This window comes from Trachypithecus francoisi, unplaced genomic scaffold (genome assembly GCF_009764315.1).
Source record: "Trachypithecus francoisi isolate TF-2019V2 unplaced genomic scaffold, Tfra_2.0 Lachesis_group3, whole genome shotgun sequence".
Classification (NCBI taxonomy): domain Eukaryota; kingdom Metazoa; phylum Chordata; class Mammalia; order Primates; family Cercopithecidae; genus Trachypithecus; species Trachypithecus francoisi.
This window is the reverse complement of record NW_022681468.1, coordinates 73,125,414-73,141,858: the sequence shown is the minus strand read 5'-3', so window position 1 is coordinate 73,141,858 and position 16,445 is coordinate 73,125,414. Positions and strand designations below refer to the sequence as shown.

General features: G+C 36.8%; 1 protein-coding gene across 4 annotated transcripts in view; it reads left to right on the top strand.

Annotated features, from left to right (window-relative positions):
- The window catches only part of AKAP6 (A-kinase anchoring protein 6), a 657,824-nt gene extending 650,193 nt beyond the window's left edge, over positions 1-7,631 (top strand). For all 4 annotated transcript variants that reach the window (XM_033188313.1, XM_033188311.1, XM_033188312.1 and 1 more), the window contains one exon: positions 3,451-7,631. The gene's annotated coding sequence lies outside the window, so the exon portion shown is untranslated. The remainder of the gene's footprint in view (positions 1-3,450) is intronic.
- The last annotated feature ends 8,814 nt before the right edge of the window (positions 7,632-16,445 follow it).

Genomic DNA, 16,445 nt, shown 5'->3' with positions numbered 1-16,445 from the left:
ATCACATTCTCCATCAGTATGCAGTAAAACTGACCATTAAGGGAGAATAACTGCAATTCCATAAGCTGCTTCAAAACAAGTTCTATTAGAACCGATTGTACTGCTGGCTCTGCCAACCTCCGCAGAAGGGCTGGTAGAGCCTGGCTGATTTTGTTTTCTGAAAGGGGATAAAGGCTTGAAAGCAACACCACTCTGAGCATGACATCATGTGACTGTGACCCTCAAGTCACCAGTCATGCTGAGATCTGGAGCTCCAGAAGCTCTGGCACTGGAGAAGCCTTTGCGATGCACTTTCCGTTTTTTGATCCTCTGGGAATTTCTTCTCTCTCTTACATAGAATTGAAATGAAATGTAAATGATGAGCAGCTCCATCTTTAGACTTGGAGGAAGTGAATGTGCTGATGGATCTCTGTAACCCTCACATTTTACAAGCAGGGACAGTGTAAAACTAGCAGCCATCCCGCCTGCCAGTCAGCAATATTTTTTGTTAAGCCCCGTTGATGCCTGGCCTTATCTCGGGCAAAGGGAGAAACAGCCAGATTTTACTTCTGCAGAACTCACATCGCCCCCAAGTGACTTGTTATAGGCCTAGAGCTATTTAAATAGCCATATTTACTGGTCCTATTCAGGATTTTTTTTTTTTCGGTATCATGTGGACAAAACATCCGGATGCCTGAATTTTTTACCAGACATTAGTATTGGATAACTGAGTATAAATAGTCACATATTGTTAAAATACTATCAACCAGAACAAGTTATTTAATCTCAAAATGTTGACATGCCTTCAGTATTTAATGTCAACAATACATAGTAAAATTGTTTGATAAATATGAGGTTTCATGTCCACAAGAGTCTAATTTTTGTCATTGTTCTTTCTACAAGTTCAGAAAAAGAAAAAGAAAAAGCTGTGCTTTTTAAAGTCATTTGAAAACCATCCGTTGTGATGCTCTTTTTATCAGGACAGTAAAATTCACCAAATTCCATTTGCTGTTTTTCTTTTTTCCAGAACTAAGTTTTCAGATGATGAAACGATTATAATGCCATCCAGAAGAGATATAACTTAGAATAGCAGATAGAGTTTACATCAGTAACAAAAAATGTTTTTCAAAGGTTTTTTATTTACTGTGTTCCAATTAAAAACCCACTGCAACTGCTTGAGAAGTTTTAACATGATCTAGCAGTATGCATTTGCACTGATTTCCAGGCATACTGCTGTGCTTTTCACTATTTTCATTTATGTGTCATGTTTCTATAAAAATAGAGAGGTCAGTTACAGCAGATCACATCAAAGAAAAGGTAACTGGAAAGATCCAGATCTTTCTGCCTAATTTGGAGGAAGCACATAATGTATGTCTGTAGTGCCTCCTAGGACCTGCCTAAGAGATGTACTTTGCACTAATCTTTTTGCTGTATTCTGACAGTTATTTCTTCATAATCCTCATCATAAGCCTCTGATCTTTGATGAATGGTTTAACCCTAAACTTCAGGCTGGATAAATCCCATGGTATAAAAATTTAACTCATCATATGCGGCCAGTGTGTGCCTTTTCTTTTCCTTTTGGTCTGCTCTAGTGATTTGGAGTTTTGTTTTACTATGTGTGTGTAAGAGTGTGGTGTTTTGGGGGGTGGGGTGAGGAGGTGTATTTACTTACAGTGCAGATATTTCCTTTAGAACTTTTTAGCTTTATTGCCTTTCCTACTTTATTGGTCTGTAAATGTGATAGTTGGTGGTCAGTAGATTTTAGGCAATTACTTGTATTTGTACATGCTCAAGTACACACATAAAGAGTTTTAAATGCTGCTGCTCAGATTTTACAAACTGAGAAAGCTGTAAGAACATTTGTTTCTCATGTACACAGCACAATTCCCATTCTGTTCATTGGATTGACATTAAGTGCTTAATATTTTCCAAAGCTGGTCAACCAGGTTTAAGAAACTACCTTTGGTGATTGTGTGTGAATTTTTCACTAGACAATACAGGTATAATCTTATCAAACTTACCTTTAAAATAACTTTAATAAACCAAGGTTTTGCTGGATGTGAAGTGTCTTTAAATTATCTGGCACTTCTGAATAACTAGCCCTGCTATGCTAAATAACAAAGATGTTATTGTGCATCACCTGTCACCTATCACACACACACACACACACACACACACACACACACACAAAAAAAAAAAAAAACCCAGATCTGTGCCTCAGCCAATTTGGCCTGCCCATTTCCAAGTGGGCCAAGTTGAAAGAATTGATTATCCAGAGAGAATTTAAATGCCAGCATTTAGTAAGACCAGATTTGCCTCACCTAAGGATTCCCTACTCTGTGGCCAGATTTCAAATGAGTCATGTCCTCAGCATTTGAACAATGCACCAGGCTTTCTTATGTTACTGCATTATTTTACTATACCAAATTTCATCCCATCTGTTTCTGTCTACCCCTGTTCTTTATCTAATTTTTCGTCTTTCCCCAACTCCCCATGGCTCCAGTCAAACGACTTTTTGTTAATGTTTTTCTGGCTCTTAACACAAGTTGAAAGATTGTAGAAAAACGGAGAGCAAGACAAAGACAATATTTCGTTCTTGAGGGACAGTAAAACAACCTGATATGAGACATCAGAACTCGGTTTAAGCCCATACAAGCAGAAGCCTGCTTTCTTTGAGAGCTGGTCAGGGGACTTACAAACAATAATTGCATCCTGCATTGCCTAAACTTGATATTTAGGTGTTCCTCACATTTGACCAGTTGCTTTTAGCCATTTAGAAATAGGCAGAACGGATCGAGTTTGGAACAAATTTATATCATAGCCATGAGATGTACAAATATAATTGAATCCATCTCGTATCTACAATGCTGTTTGTACCTTAAATGAAATGCATTACTATTTGAGGTAGAAGCCCCAGTTACATCTTTTTTTAGGCTGAAACACTTCGTATAATCACAATGTTATGAATCTTTCACCACTATACATTAGTGGAATTGTTCGATATCATACATAAAATCACTGCAGGAAGGGTTAAGCCTGAGAGCCTATCGGTTCCCAGTCTGTGGAATCATTGTACATTGTAAATACTTTGCTGCATCACTTGGCATCAGCGGCCTCACATTTTCATATTGGTTTGAAGCTATTTTGATGTTCCAAACTGAGTTCACAGGCAAAAGAGTGGATGAGATCCACAGAAAAGGTCAAACTTGATGATTTTTCTTGTTTTCTTTGAAACCGTATCTTTAAAAAAAAAAATCAGTGTATTTTTCACATTTACACTGAGACTTTTTTTGTCAGTAATGTGAAGCTTGGGCTATTAAAATTATTTATATTTTATGTATCTTTTTATTTCAGAACATTAGCAAGTAGTCCCACAATTGCAGCCTTCAATGGTTCCTCAAAGGGCTTGGTTTTGCTGATGAAAAATATATTTCTGAAACCTTTTCTTGTCACTTTTTTTGTTTCTTGTAGATACGCCTGGCTGCAACTCAGGGGTGGCCTCATCCCCCCGCCCTGGGCTGGTCTCTGGTTCCATCACGTTTGTCACTGCCGTTTATTACATTGACTTCTCCCAAGATGAATCTTCCTTCCAAATGTGTTTTCTCCACACGAGCCTTGTGATCTGAATGTGTGCGCTGGTTCTCTTTAGGTGATCGTCTTTGAAGTTCAGCAAAGCTGCTTGTTCTCCCATGGATTCCTGTCCCAAGCTACCTCTACCAACCCTCTCTCTCCAGCTAGACTTTTCTGTTTGCCTCCTCCCCTCCCTTCTGCTCTTTAAAGTTCTGCAGTTCACCAACTGGTGGTCCATTAAATTCTCCTGTCTAGAATGACCCCCCACCAGTACTTGACCAATTTCATGTTTCAATCTGGATTTTTTAAAATGGTATGATGACTGTGTTTATTGAAAGAGTTTTACCTAAAAAGCTAACATTTGAATTGATTGCAGCATAGAGAAGAAACACTGGTCCTTCTTTCAAAATTAAGCAACTATTAAAAGCGCCATTTTATTTATTTCATTTAAAAAATAATCTATGCAGCATTTCAAGAAACAACCATATGATGTTGTATATTATAAACTGGTGACATTCTACTATTGAATTATGTACAACATTTTCATTTTTTATGCTTCTTGAGGTGGTAATGAGAAAAAAGTTTTTTAAAAAAGTGTGCCTTGCTGTATTTCTTATACCATTTATTAAAAAGCTGCTTTCACGGTAAAATTATGTTGGTTTGAAAGGAGGAAATAGCAAGGTTAAGATGTGTGAATAATTTCTGTATATATGTATAACCAAGTGCAAACATTGATGTATAATGACAGTATAAAATGCTTTCATGTTTGTGATGTCTAGTGATGTGGAAAATATAAGCCTTAAATCCATTAGATTGCATGGTAATTAAAATTGGCATAATAAACACAGATTATTGGGGGAAAAGGAAAATTAGTGATCTCTTCTACTATGTTCTTTACCAAATTGTTGCATCTGGTTCTGAAAAAGCATAGCATGTAGCAGCTTCCAAACATATTCATATTGCTTAAGAGGCTTAACATTACCTAAACTAGAGACTAGACATAAAGCCTTCAGTTTTCAAAATCTTTCTGGTCACTATAAGGATCTTGGAACAGCAAATGATTACATGTCAGTTCCCCTAAACCAATAAAAATTTATACTAGATTTTTTATTTCTACTTATCATTAATGATTTGGTGTTGGATTTCAGGATACCTTGTATGTCTTAATTTATTTTAAATATTTATTTTGAATGAGTTTGATAGAAAACTGGTAGAAAAGTATAGAAAATTTGACTATTATTTATAGATTTCAGGTATATTTATATGTGTAAAAGAAATTGACAAAGATATAGTCCATCTGGCCTTTACTGACTCCTGTTAAATGCAGTTTTAAATTTATATCATAACACCTACTTAAGTGCCTGACACAGTAGGTATTCAATAAAAATTTATTGAATTAAAGAATTAAATTAGGTGACATGATGACATCTGTCCCTTTATTTTGACACTAAAACATGGACACAACTAGAAAAGGGTACAATGCAATATAAAATCACAATAGATAATATGTATCAAATTTCAAAAACGTAAAGCATGTTGTGGGTTCACGTAGTCACAGGAATGACAATCGTTTATTTAACAGATAGTTCAGAAACACTTTTTGTCTGCAAGGCACTATTCTAGATCCAGAAGATGCAATGTGGAACAAACAGACAAAGCCCTGTCCGCAGAAGGCTCTCCTACATTAGGGACAAGTGAACATACAAATGACATGAAGTATTTGTTGCAGAGCTGAGGAAGAGAGCAAAGATAGTGATAGAGGCACAATGAGAGAAGCAGCAGTGGGGACAAGGAGGAAAAAAAGGGCTTGGAGAGAGTGGAAAGTTAGTGGAATATGCATGAAACTTTATTGCAGGGGTAATAGGAGAAAAATTAAATTAGGAGGACTTAATGAAAGGTCTTTTAAAACGGTAACTTGGAGCTTTTGTATGTAAAATGCTAGGTAATAAGGACACTTTGTAGAGGCCGTTTTGCACTTGATTTTATTTATCATTAGTGCCACACCAAGAATATTTAAACGATGCTTATCTGTAATTCTACCACTTTAATAACTATTTGTATTTTTATGCCCCTTCTAATCTTTTTCATACATATTTCTAAATGGATGCATTGTTTTAGGCTTTTTAATAGGTAGTAATTTGTTCAAAAGGGGTTTTAGCCAGATATCTAGTTGCAGTGTTCAAGAAGATTTAGGGGAAAGACATTAGAGATAATTGTCTAGTTAGGGGGCAGCTGGAGAATATAAGCTAAGTTTGCCATAACAGAGTACACAAGTATAGCGGCCCAGGATGTAAAGAAAGAACAAATCCTAGAGTCTTTGAAATTCCTAGGGGCATTCTAGACCTCTGTTGGGATATGGTATTATTTTACATATTGAGACAACGTAAATTTTCTTTGGGTAGTAACTAATGTCAAGTCTACATCTACTGGTAAAATATTCAAAGAACAAACTGACAGTGATGTTCTACCTACTTGTTACATGCTCATGGAAGACTGTGCAGTATTGAAAGTATTTGTTAATTATCTGCTTAGTATTAACACTAAATTTGTAGAATGACTTTCAGGTTTGTTGAACAATGCCTTTTCAGGTTGGAAGAGGAAAAATAGCCTCAATCTCCCACCCAATGTAGGCACTACCTCCCCAATTACCCTTATGATCACACCAACTCTGCCTACACACTTCCAGCGATAGTGGTTCATTGTCTGTTAAGGCAAACTGTTCCACTGTTGGACATATCTCTTTGTTAGAAAGTTCTTTCTTAGGTTGCTAAAATCTGCCTAGTACCCCACTACCCTACATTTAACTTTGCTCACTGGTCCTAGTTCTGTCTTATGGAGCAGCCCAGAGTATCTTTTCTCCCTCTTTCTCATGGCAACCTTGGAGATAATCGAGGCCAGCTACTCATCATCTCCCAACCACTGTTCCCTCAGCTGCCCTTCATATGTCATGGTTTTCAGATCCATTCCAACCTGACTGAATGTTAACAGACAGAATTCTTGAAATTAAGGAACTGTCTTCATCATCATACATGTAGAAAAGAATCTGAATATTTAAGTGCTAAGTTTTCTCTAGAAATATATTTAAGATATGTTTATTCTATTATTGTAAATTTCAACCAATAAATAAATAAGAATCCATGACTTCCTTCAGTGGCCCAGTCCAGTGCCTAAGTCATCTTGATTCTTTTCCTTATATCAAATACAAACCAAACCTGTTTCCTTATAAAGTAGGGCACTCCCTCCGTTTATTCATTTATTCAACCATTCAGTGAACATTTATTAAATGGCTACCTATGTGAGGCACTATGTTTGGCATTAGGTATATAAAGGCAACTAACACATGATATCTGTCTCCAAAGGTTTACAGTTTTTCTTCTGAAAGTGCCTTTTGCGTCCTTGAATAGAGTGATTATGACTTTTCTCTAAATTAAATGATGACCTCATTTACTTTGTTTCTGATGAAGTTTCTCTACATTTAAGAAAATCTAGTGAGCAAAACAGTATATAAAATCATCTGGATCTGACTACCAGAAAAAGTAAAGTGGTTTAAATTACAGAAGGAAAAATGTTTTTTAGATTTCTGGTCACTGAATAAATATGCATTTTATACAACAACAGAACAATCTAAATTTAGGGCTTCTGGAAACCTGAGGTTTGATGATTTTGTTGTGTTTGGTTCATCCGGACTAGGTTTTACCCATTCTATAATTCCTAGGAACAAACCAGATGAAAATATCAAACAATGAAATGATCCAGGTTTTTCTTGTAAGTCAATTTGCTTTAGCTTCTAAAAGAAGTTGAAAATTTTTAGAATTTTAAAGAAAAACTAACTTTTCAAATGTCATATAATTCTTATATTTTAAATATAAATTGAACCAACTAAATTTACTGCTATATTTTTTCTACATTTTCTTTTTTCAATTTTCATTTGAAAAACTTCAGACCTATGTAAAAGTCGAGAGTAGAGCAAAGATACTTGGTACTCATCACTCAGGTTCATTTATTGTTAATATTTCACCATATTTACTTCATCTCTCTGTATACACACACTTTTTTGTATGATTAAATCATTTGAAATTAAATTGTAGAGTATGATACTTCATCTGCAAATACTTCAGTATGTATTAACTGAGAACATGGGCATTCTTCTACAAGTCTACAATACCATCTTCCCACTCAAGAAATGTAACATTGACTGGGCGTGGTGGCTCACACCTGTAATCCCAGCACTTTGGGAGGCCGAGGCGTGTGGATCACCTGAGGTCAGGAGTTGGAGATCAGCCTGGCCAACATGGTGAAACCCTATCTCTATTAAAAATACAAAAATTAGCCAGGCATGGTAGCTGTAATCCCAGCTACTTGGGAGGCTGAGGCAGGAGAATCGCTTGAAGCCGAGAGGCAGAGGTTGCAGTGAGCTGAGATTGCACCACTGCACTCCAGCCTGGCCAAGAAGAGTGAAACTTTGTCTCAAAAAAATGTAATATTAATACAATAATATCTGATAGTTTATATTCATATTTCTCTAAAAACCCAAATTATGTCCTCTTCTAGTTGTTTTTGTTCAGACAAAGATCACATACTGCTTTTAGTTTCCAAGTCTTTTTTGGTTTTTAAATCTTGAATAGCTTCCCTGTGCTTTTATTCTGTTTTCCTTTGGGCTTTTGTAACATTGACAGTTCTGAAGAGTCCAGGCCAGTTTTGCAGAATGATCGACAATCTTGATGGGTCTAGTTGTTTTCTCATTATTAAACTCAGGGTAAACTTTTTTTGTCAAGTAAATACATAGGTGACTTTGCATTCAAAGCCACTCTTTAATGAAGATTGATTGAATAACTGACATTCCTGATATGTTTTAAAGTTCACAACTTACTCTTTCACCCCATGCTTCATCCATCTAAGGCAAGGGTCAACAAACTGTGGCACATGGGCCAAATTCAGCCCACTGCCTGTTCTGGTTTGACCTGTTAGCTTCAAACAATTTTTACATTTTTAAGTAGTTAAAAAAAACAAAAGAATACTTCATGACATGTGAAAATCCTATGAAATTTAAATGTTGGTGTCCATGTATAAAGTTTTATTAGAACACATCCACGCACATTTGTTTCCATATTGTCCATGGATGCTTTGACACCATACAAAGTTATGTAGTTGCAACAAAAGCCATATGGCCTGCAAAACCTAGAACATTTACTATCTGGATTATTACAGAAAGTTGTGTGATCCCTGGTCTATGATATTCTAAATTATGACACATTTTCTTAGGATAGATTTCCATTTGCAAATTCAATGTAATACATAAACACCTGCAATAGTTGTGGTTTTTTTTCTTTTTACTGCCTAGATTTTATTGCATTCTTAACTTGTTTCGTATTACCTTAAAAAATAAAGTGCACTTAAAGATTATTTCACATCCACAGTTTGTTTAAGGATTTAAATTTACTTCACTATTACTGCCTGGCTTTGATTGATTTAGAGGGTTAGTCAATTACAGACTAAATAATTAGTTCAATAAAAGCCATCAGAAAAATTGACACAACTTAAACTCCCATGCACCAATAAACTGGAATTCTTTCTTTAAATGCTTTTCTAAAGCAGTCCAAGGAATTAAATTCAGGCCATTTCACAGTCAGTTTTTTTCAGATTCATTTTTCAACTCGAAGGCAAAACCATGATCAAAATATTGTATACAGTACACCTTCACTTCCCAACTGCTGAATTTACCAAGGAATTAAGTATTCACCACAAACCCTGGTGTGGCCATAGGTGGACACTCTAATTGAAAAGAAGATGTTCAAAAAGAATAGTCCTTTTCTTTCTTAAATTCACCTTTGATAGCACTGCCACCTTCTAATGCCACACGTCTGGGAAGGGAACATTCAAGGAAACCTTTTAGCCACTTCTTTTTAAAAGCAACCACATACCTTCTATACAACAATGGCCCTTTAGTTTGAGAGTTGCCACATACTTTCATTTCCAGAGTAAAATAATAGAATGATGTGGGTGGGTCAGGCCCACACAGTATGGTTTCTTTGGCAAAGGCATTTTGGCCAATGCCATAAGACCGTTCTGGCCCTTGATTAATGGATTCTCACCAAAGCAGAAATGCAGAGCTTATTTGTCCTTGCATTTTGAGGTAAATCATCGACTGCATAAAGCAACTTTTTTGTCTCTTTTCCGTTGCAGCATGCAGGACTTGGAATGTGTTCATATGTGTAAGACTGTCTTAGTCTGCCCAGACTGCTTGGACTGTGTTGTTTATAAACAACAGAATTTATTGCTCAAAGTTCTGGAGACTTGGAAGTTCAAGATCAAGGTGCCAGCAGATTCAGGGTCTGAGGAGGGCTCACTCTTTGTTTCATTGATGCACCTTACTGCATCCTCATCTGGTGGAAGGGGCAATGAACAAGCTCCCTTGGGCCCCTTTTATAAAAACACTAATCCCATTCAGGAAGACTTCACAACTTAATCACCTCCCAAAGACTGTATCTCTTAATACGATCACATTGGGGATTAGGTTTCAACATATCAATTTTGGGGGTACACAAATATTGAGATAATGGTGAGACACTTCCAAGCTTTTGCCAAGCATTAGTAAATAATTTCCAGTGGAATACTCTGCCCCCTTCTCTCCTACTCAAGCAGAGTATCTTAATGCAGCAGATTGGAGTGACATTACTCTAAGGGTAACTTCGAAGCCAATCTTAATTCATACTCAAAAAAGTATTCCAAAATTTTGGTATTCTATTATTGGTTACGAACCCCTTGTGACATCATATTTAAGAACCACTGCTATTGAGGCGTGCATTCTCTTGCTTGAAATGAGGTGCCCCTAAATCTGGGAGAGGGCTCCCAAAGAACAAGAGAATCAACCGCATTGTGCGTTTATGTGCCGCCCCAGATAATCCACAGGCACAAAGGACTTGAGCTTCCCAGTGTGTTCTTCAGAAAAAGGGAATTCAAAAAGCAAATGTAAAATGCAACAGAACTTGGTCTCAAAGTGATGTTGGAAAAATAGCCAGTCCTGATGACGTGGTCGGGGTAACTTGTTTACTACAGAGTCATATGATAATGGAACATCAAGGTTTTCCAGATATACCCAAAGCCTTTTGTGTCTATATCTTGTAAACTGTCATGTTCATCAACGTTTTAGACTGTACCATTGCCCTTTCTCCCTTCTTTAGTCATTTTATATGGGGAAGTTTGACTAGGATCACCAGATGTAGATTTGGTAATTTTTCCATACCATGAAGATATATGATAATGGATTTTATTAATTTAACACAAATGCATAAAAATATGATGCAATGAGAAACAATCCTGAAATTATTAAAACATTTCTTTGTCCTTACTTAAACGTAACCTGCCATTTTAAAAGACACCTAACTCTATAAACAATGGGCCATTACAAATATTATTCCGTGAAATGTATTCAAGGACTTAAAATGATTGAAGGAATTAGGAACATAAAAATGCATAAGATCCTCTTTTAAATCCCAATATTCCCTAACCACTGGTTTATAAAAAATACTCTAAGGTTTATAGAATTAGTTTGGTTCTATTAGTTGATCAAGTTACTCACACTAAGTCAGCAATTCAAAACAAATAATTCCCTCTGTGTGTGTGTGTTTGTTTGCTTGCAAATATGTTTCATTTATTTTAAAGTGTCTTTTTATATAGAAAGCCAAGTTGGTGAAATTTATCTTGTCATTAAAATCATGTGAAAATCAAATCATTCTTCATATTTGTGCTCTTATCCCTGCCGATCTCAAATAACTAATGATGCTTATGGCAAGGTTTTATAAAGTGAAAACTCCTTAACTTTTCAGGAAACAATTCTATTTTTACATATATACCATTTGCCTCTTTCCTGAACACTTCTATCAGTGTTCTAAGTTCCAAATATTCTTTTCTAATTTACCAATGATGTCGTCCCATGCAAAGTATATTCTAAAACATTTTTTAGTAAGTTAAATTACTAATCATTTACAGGTTGAGGCATTTTCTAAAGGAATGAAATAATGTTCTAGTGAGTAAAGAGTTTTTTTTAAAAAGACAAAAGAGATTCAGAATTTGTCTTTTTAAAAAGACAAAATTTGATTCAGAATGATTGAACAACAGACAATTCTTACCAACCTTAGGGTGTGATTATTTAACTCATTTGTGACTTACTGGCAACTCAAACATTTTTAAACAAAATTTAATCCTTGATGGTTCAGCTTCACCATATGATTACCAATTATTGTTTAGTGTTGTAGATGAGTAAATTATAGGAAATTAGGCTAAATAAGTAAACACACTCTGGATATTATTTTTTAAATCAATCTAATAAATCATGATCGCTTGAGGGCTTGCTATATGCCAAGTACTGTACTAAGCGCTTTACATACTCAATTTAATCTTCACAATACTCTATGATTGGTGCTATCCATTCTATATAATATGGAAATTATCTCATTTGCAATCGTGATAAATAAGGATTTACAGTAGTCCTCCCTTATCCACGTCTCTTTTTGCATGCAGTTTCGGTTACTTGCAGTCCCAAAATATTAAATGGGAATTTCCAGAAATAGACAATTTATAAATTTTAAATTGCATACAGTTCTGAGTTGCTTAATGACATCTTCTGCAGTCCCTTCCTGTCCTGTCTGAAGATGAATCCTCTCTCTGTCCAGTGTCTTCACACTATAGGTGCTGCCCATCATTAGTTACCCAGTAGCATCTTGGTTATCAGAGCGACTGTCTCGATATCACAGTGCTTGAGTTCAAGTAACCTTTGAACCTAAAATGCAAGAGTAGTGATGCTGGCAATTCAGATATGCCATGGAGAAGCTGTAAAGCGCTTCCTTTAAACGAAAAGATGGAAGTTCTCAATAAGGAAGGAAAACAAATAGTGTGTCTAGGTTGCTGCAATCTATGGTAAGAGCAAATCTTCTATCCATGAAATTGTGAAGGAAGAAAAAGAAATCCATGCTAGTTTTGCTGTTACAAACTGTGAAAGTTACAGCCACACTGTATAATAACTTTTATTACAGTATAGTGTTGTAATTGTTCTATTTTATTGTTGTTGTTAATCTCTGTGCCTAATTTACAAATTAAACCTTATCATAGGTACGTATGTGTAGGGAAAAACATGGTTTAGATATAGGATTCATATTATCCCAGATTTCAGGCATCCATTGGGAGTCTTGGAATGTATCCTTCGAAAATAAGAGAGGACTTACTATAGTGAACGGTGTTCATTTAATATCCATATATACCTTGCTAAATTTCCTGCCTATATTAAATGCTTATTAAATATATAATTCATGCCAAAATGAAGAAAGGACTTTCATTTTAAAAAGTATTTCTTATACAAATTCTATAGGAAGAAGTGATAGCTAAATGAGCGCTTGAAAAAGGCCAAAGAAAATTGTATACTGTATATAATTATGCCTCATTATGACCTGTGCACATTTTCCAGAAAAGTTAGGCATTAAAAACACACACAACAGGAACACCTTAAAGGTCAGAGGCTGATGAAAGAAAAATGCAATAGTTAATTATGAAGAATGAGATTAATGTTCTAGTATGAACATACATTTTTATCATTACATTTTGCTCAAGAAATACTTTAAAACATGCAACTTCTCATTGTGTATTTTGTTTAATATCTGAGGTGGTAGAATTCTATTTCAATTTAGTGAAATAAAAATGTGGGTTTTGCTATATTCCTAGCACCCTTTATGCGACTCTTCTTTACACGAGCCTTCACCACTCTCCTCCCAAAGATATTCTGGCTTTAAGAGTAAATACTAAAGTCTCAGTGCGCAAAAAGTTTAATTCAAAATTTCTCATTATTTTCAAGAGCTGCTTTCCTAAGATACCACAGTTTGTGCATCATATTTGCTAGATGCACCACTGGCAGGACACCTGCTATAAACATTTAAAATAACAAATGACAATTGTTTTTTATAGTTTAAAAATTATTTTAGATTTATAAAATATTGCAAAACCAAAAATAGTACACTTTAACCACATTCACCTTTTGTTAATATTTCACCCCATTTGCTTTATCATTTATGAACTCTATCTATCTACCTGTCTGTCTATGTATCTGTCTCTCTATCAATCAATCTATGTATTTATCTGGTTTTTACTTTTCTGAGCCATTTGAAGGTAAGTTGCATACATCATGGCTTTTTATCCCTGAATGTTTCATTGTATATATCCTAATGCATATATAGTTATATTCTCTTATATAACCATAGTACAGTTATCAACTTTATACATTTCCATTGATGCATTATTTCTATTGAATCCTTTCACATTTCAATTTTGTGAGTTTTGCCAATGATATCTTTTGTAGCATCCCCCCCTTCAGTACATGATTTGGTTATTAAATTTAGGTGTCACATCTCTTTAGCCTCCTTTAATCTGGAACAATTTTTCCAGCTTTTCTTTGTCTTGTTATGACATTGACAATTTTGAAGAATAGACTCCCCCCGGCCCCGCCACTTTTTGACTAGATTTTTCTTCAGTTTTTGTTTACCCTTTCCTTGGGATGAGATTGAATTTATGGATTCTCAGCAGAAGTGTTGCATGGGTGGTGATCTCTCCTCAGAGTATCATATCTGGAGAAATGCAATGTCCATCTGTCCCCCATACATTATGTTAATTTTGATCATTTTGTGGAGAGAAGCTCTAAAACCATGCAAGTATCCTGCCCTCTTCAAGTTTTCTCCTATATTTGGCATCAATGGGTAATTCTTGTCTAATTAATTTTTATCAAGATGGTTGTGAAATTGTTTTTCCAACTCTAGTACTCTGTTCACATTTATCACTTGGCCCTTTGTATTCCCCAGTGAAATCCCTCCCTTCACTCCTACATATTTACCTCTTTATCATAGACAGAAATTTATGAATTCCTTTTCTCCAATTATTTATAATTTATTACTTTAATTATTTTGGGCTCAAGTTGTCCCAGGTTTGGCCAGTGGGAGCCTCTTCAATCTGGGTCTTGTATCCTTGTGATCTCTTTTAAACAATTTCTTAATGTCTTACAAAGTGCTCTGGTCTTGTACCTAAGTGTTCCAACTCTTGAATCAGCCATGTCTCTGAGGATCCCTGGTTCTTTTTAATAGGGATTGGCGTTAGAGGCCAAGATTTTAGTGTTAGATGTGTTTATTGCTACTAGGGTATCTTTGCTTCTTGATGCTTTCAGCCAACAAGGTTAGGAAATATGTGAACGTCTATACACATTAATGTAAACATATATACAATTTTATATGCACAAAGGCATATTCATACACACATATAAATGTGTATACACACATATACTTACTTTAGATATCAAGAACTCACATCAATGTCTCCAATTTTAGTCCATTTTCACAGGAATCTTTCTTTACTTCCCTGATTCCATATTTGTATTTTCCTTCTTTAAGAACCCTTGATAACAACATCAACATATATACCCATTTGCTAAATAGCATGATACATTTAAATTGTGTCAGAATTGCTTAAAAACCATTATAATCAACCTATTTAAAATAGTTCAGGGGGGGCGGAGCAAGATGGCCGAATAGGAACAGCTCCAGTCTCCAACTCCCAGCGCGAGTGACACAGAAGACCGGTGATTTCTGCATTTTCAACTGAGGTACTGGGGTCATCTCACTAGGGAGTGCCGGACAATCGGTGCTGGTCAGCTGCTGCAGCCTGACCAGCGTGAGCTGAAGCAGGGCGAGGCATCACCTCACCTGGAAGCGCAAGGGGGAAGGAAATCCGTTTTCCTAGCCAGGGGAACTGAGACACACAACACCTGGAAAATCGGGTAACTCCCACCCCAATACTGTGCTTTAAGGAAACAGGCACACCAGGAGAATATATCCCACACCTGACCGGGAGGGTCCCACGCCCACGGAGCCTCCCTCACTGCTAACACAGCAGTCTGCGGGATCGATCCGCAAGGCAGCAGCGAGGCTGGGGGAGGGGCGCCCGCCATTGCCGAGGCTTAAGTAGGTAAACAAAGCAGCTGGGAAGCTCGAACTGGGTGGAGCTCACAGCAGCTCAAGGAAACCTGCCTGTCTCTGTAGACTCCACCTCTGGGGACAGCCCACAGCTGAGGTCCAATAGGGAAAGCAGCGGGGGCCGGTGCAGAGGCGAACGACTCTGTCTGACAGCTTTGGGGAGAGCCGTGGATCTCCCAACGCGGAGGTTGAGATCCGAGAACGGACAGACTGCCTGCTCAGGTGGGTCCCTGACCCCTGAGTAGCCTAGCTGGGAGACATCCCCCACTAGGGGCAGTCTGATACCCCACACCTCACAGGGTGGAGTCATCCCTGAGAGGAAACTTCCAAAGGAAGAATCAGACAGGTACACTCGCTGTTCAGCAATATTCTATCTTCGGCAACCTCTGCTGCTGATACCCAGGCAAACAGGGTCTGGAGTGGACCTCAAGCAATCTCCAACAGACCAACAGACAGTCCTTCTGACTGTCAGACAGAAAACTATCAAACAGGAAGGACACCTCTACCAAAACCCCATCAGTACGTCACCGTCATCAAAGACCAGAGACAGATAAAACCACAAAGATGGGGAAGAAGCAGGGCAGAAAAGCTGGAAATTCAAAAAATAAGAGCGCATCTCCCCCTGCAAAGGAGCGCAGCCCATCGCCAGCAACGGATCAAAGCTGGTCAGAGAATGACTTTGACGAGATGAGAGAAGAAGGCTTCAGCCCATCAAACTTCTCAGAGCTAAAGGAGGAATTACGTACCCAGCGCAAAGAAACTAAAAATCTTGAAAAAAGAGTGGAAGAATTGACAGCTAGACTAATTAATGCAGAGAAGATCATAAACGAAATGACAGAGATGAAAACCATGACACGAGAAATACGTGACAAATGCACAAGCTTCAGTAAC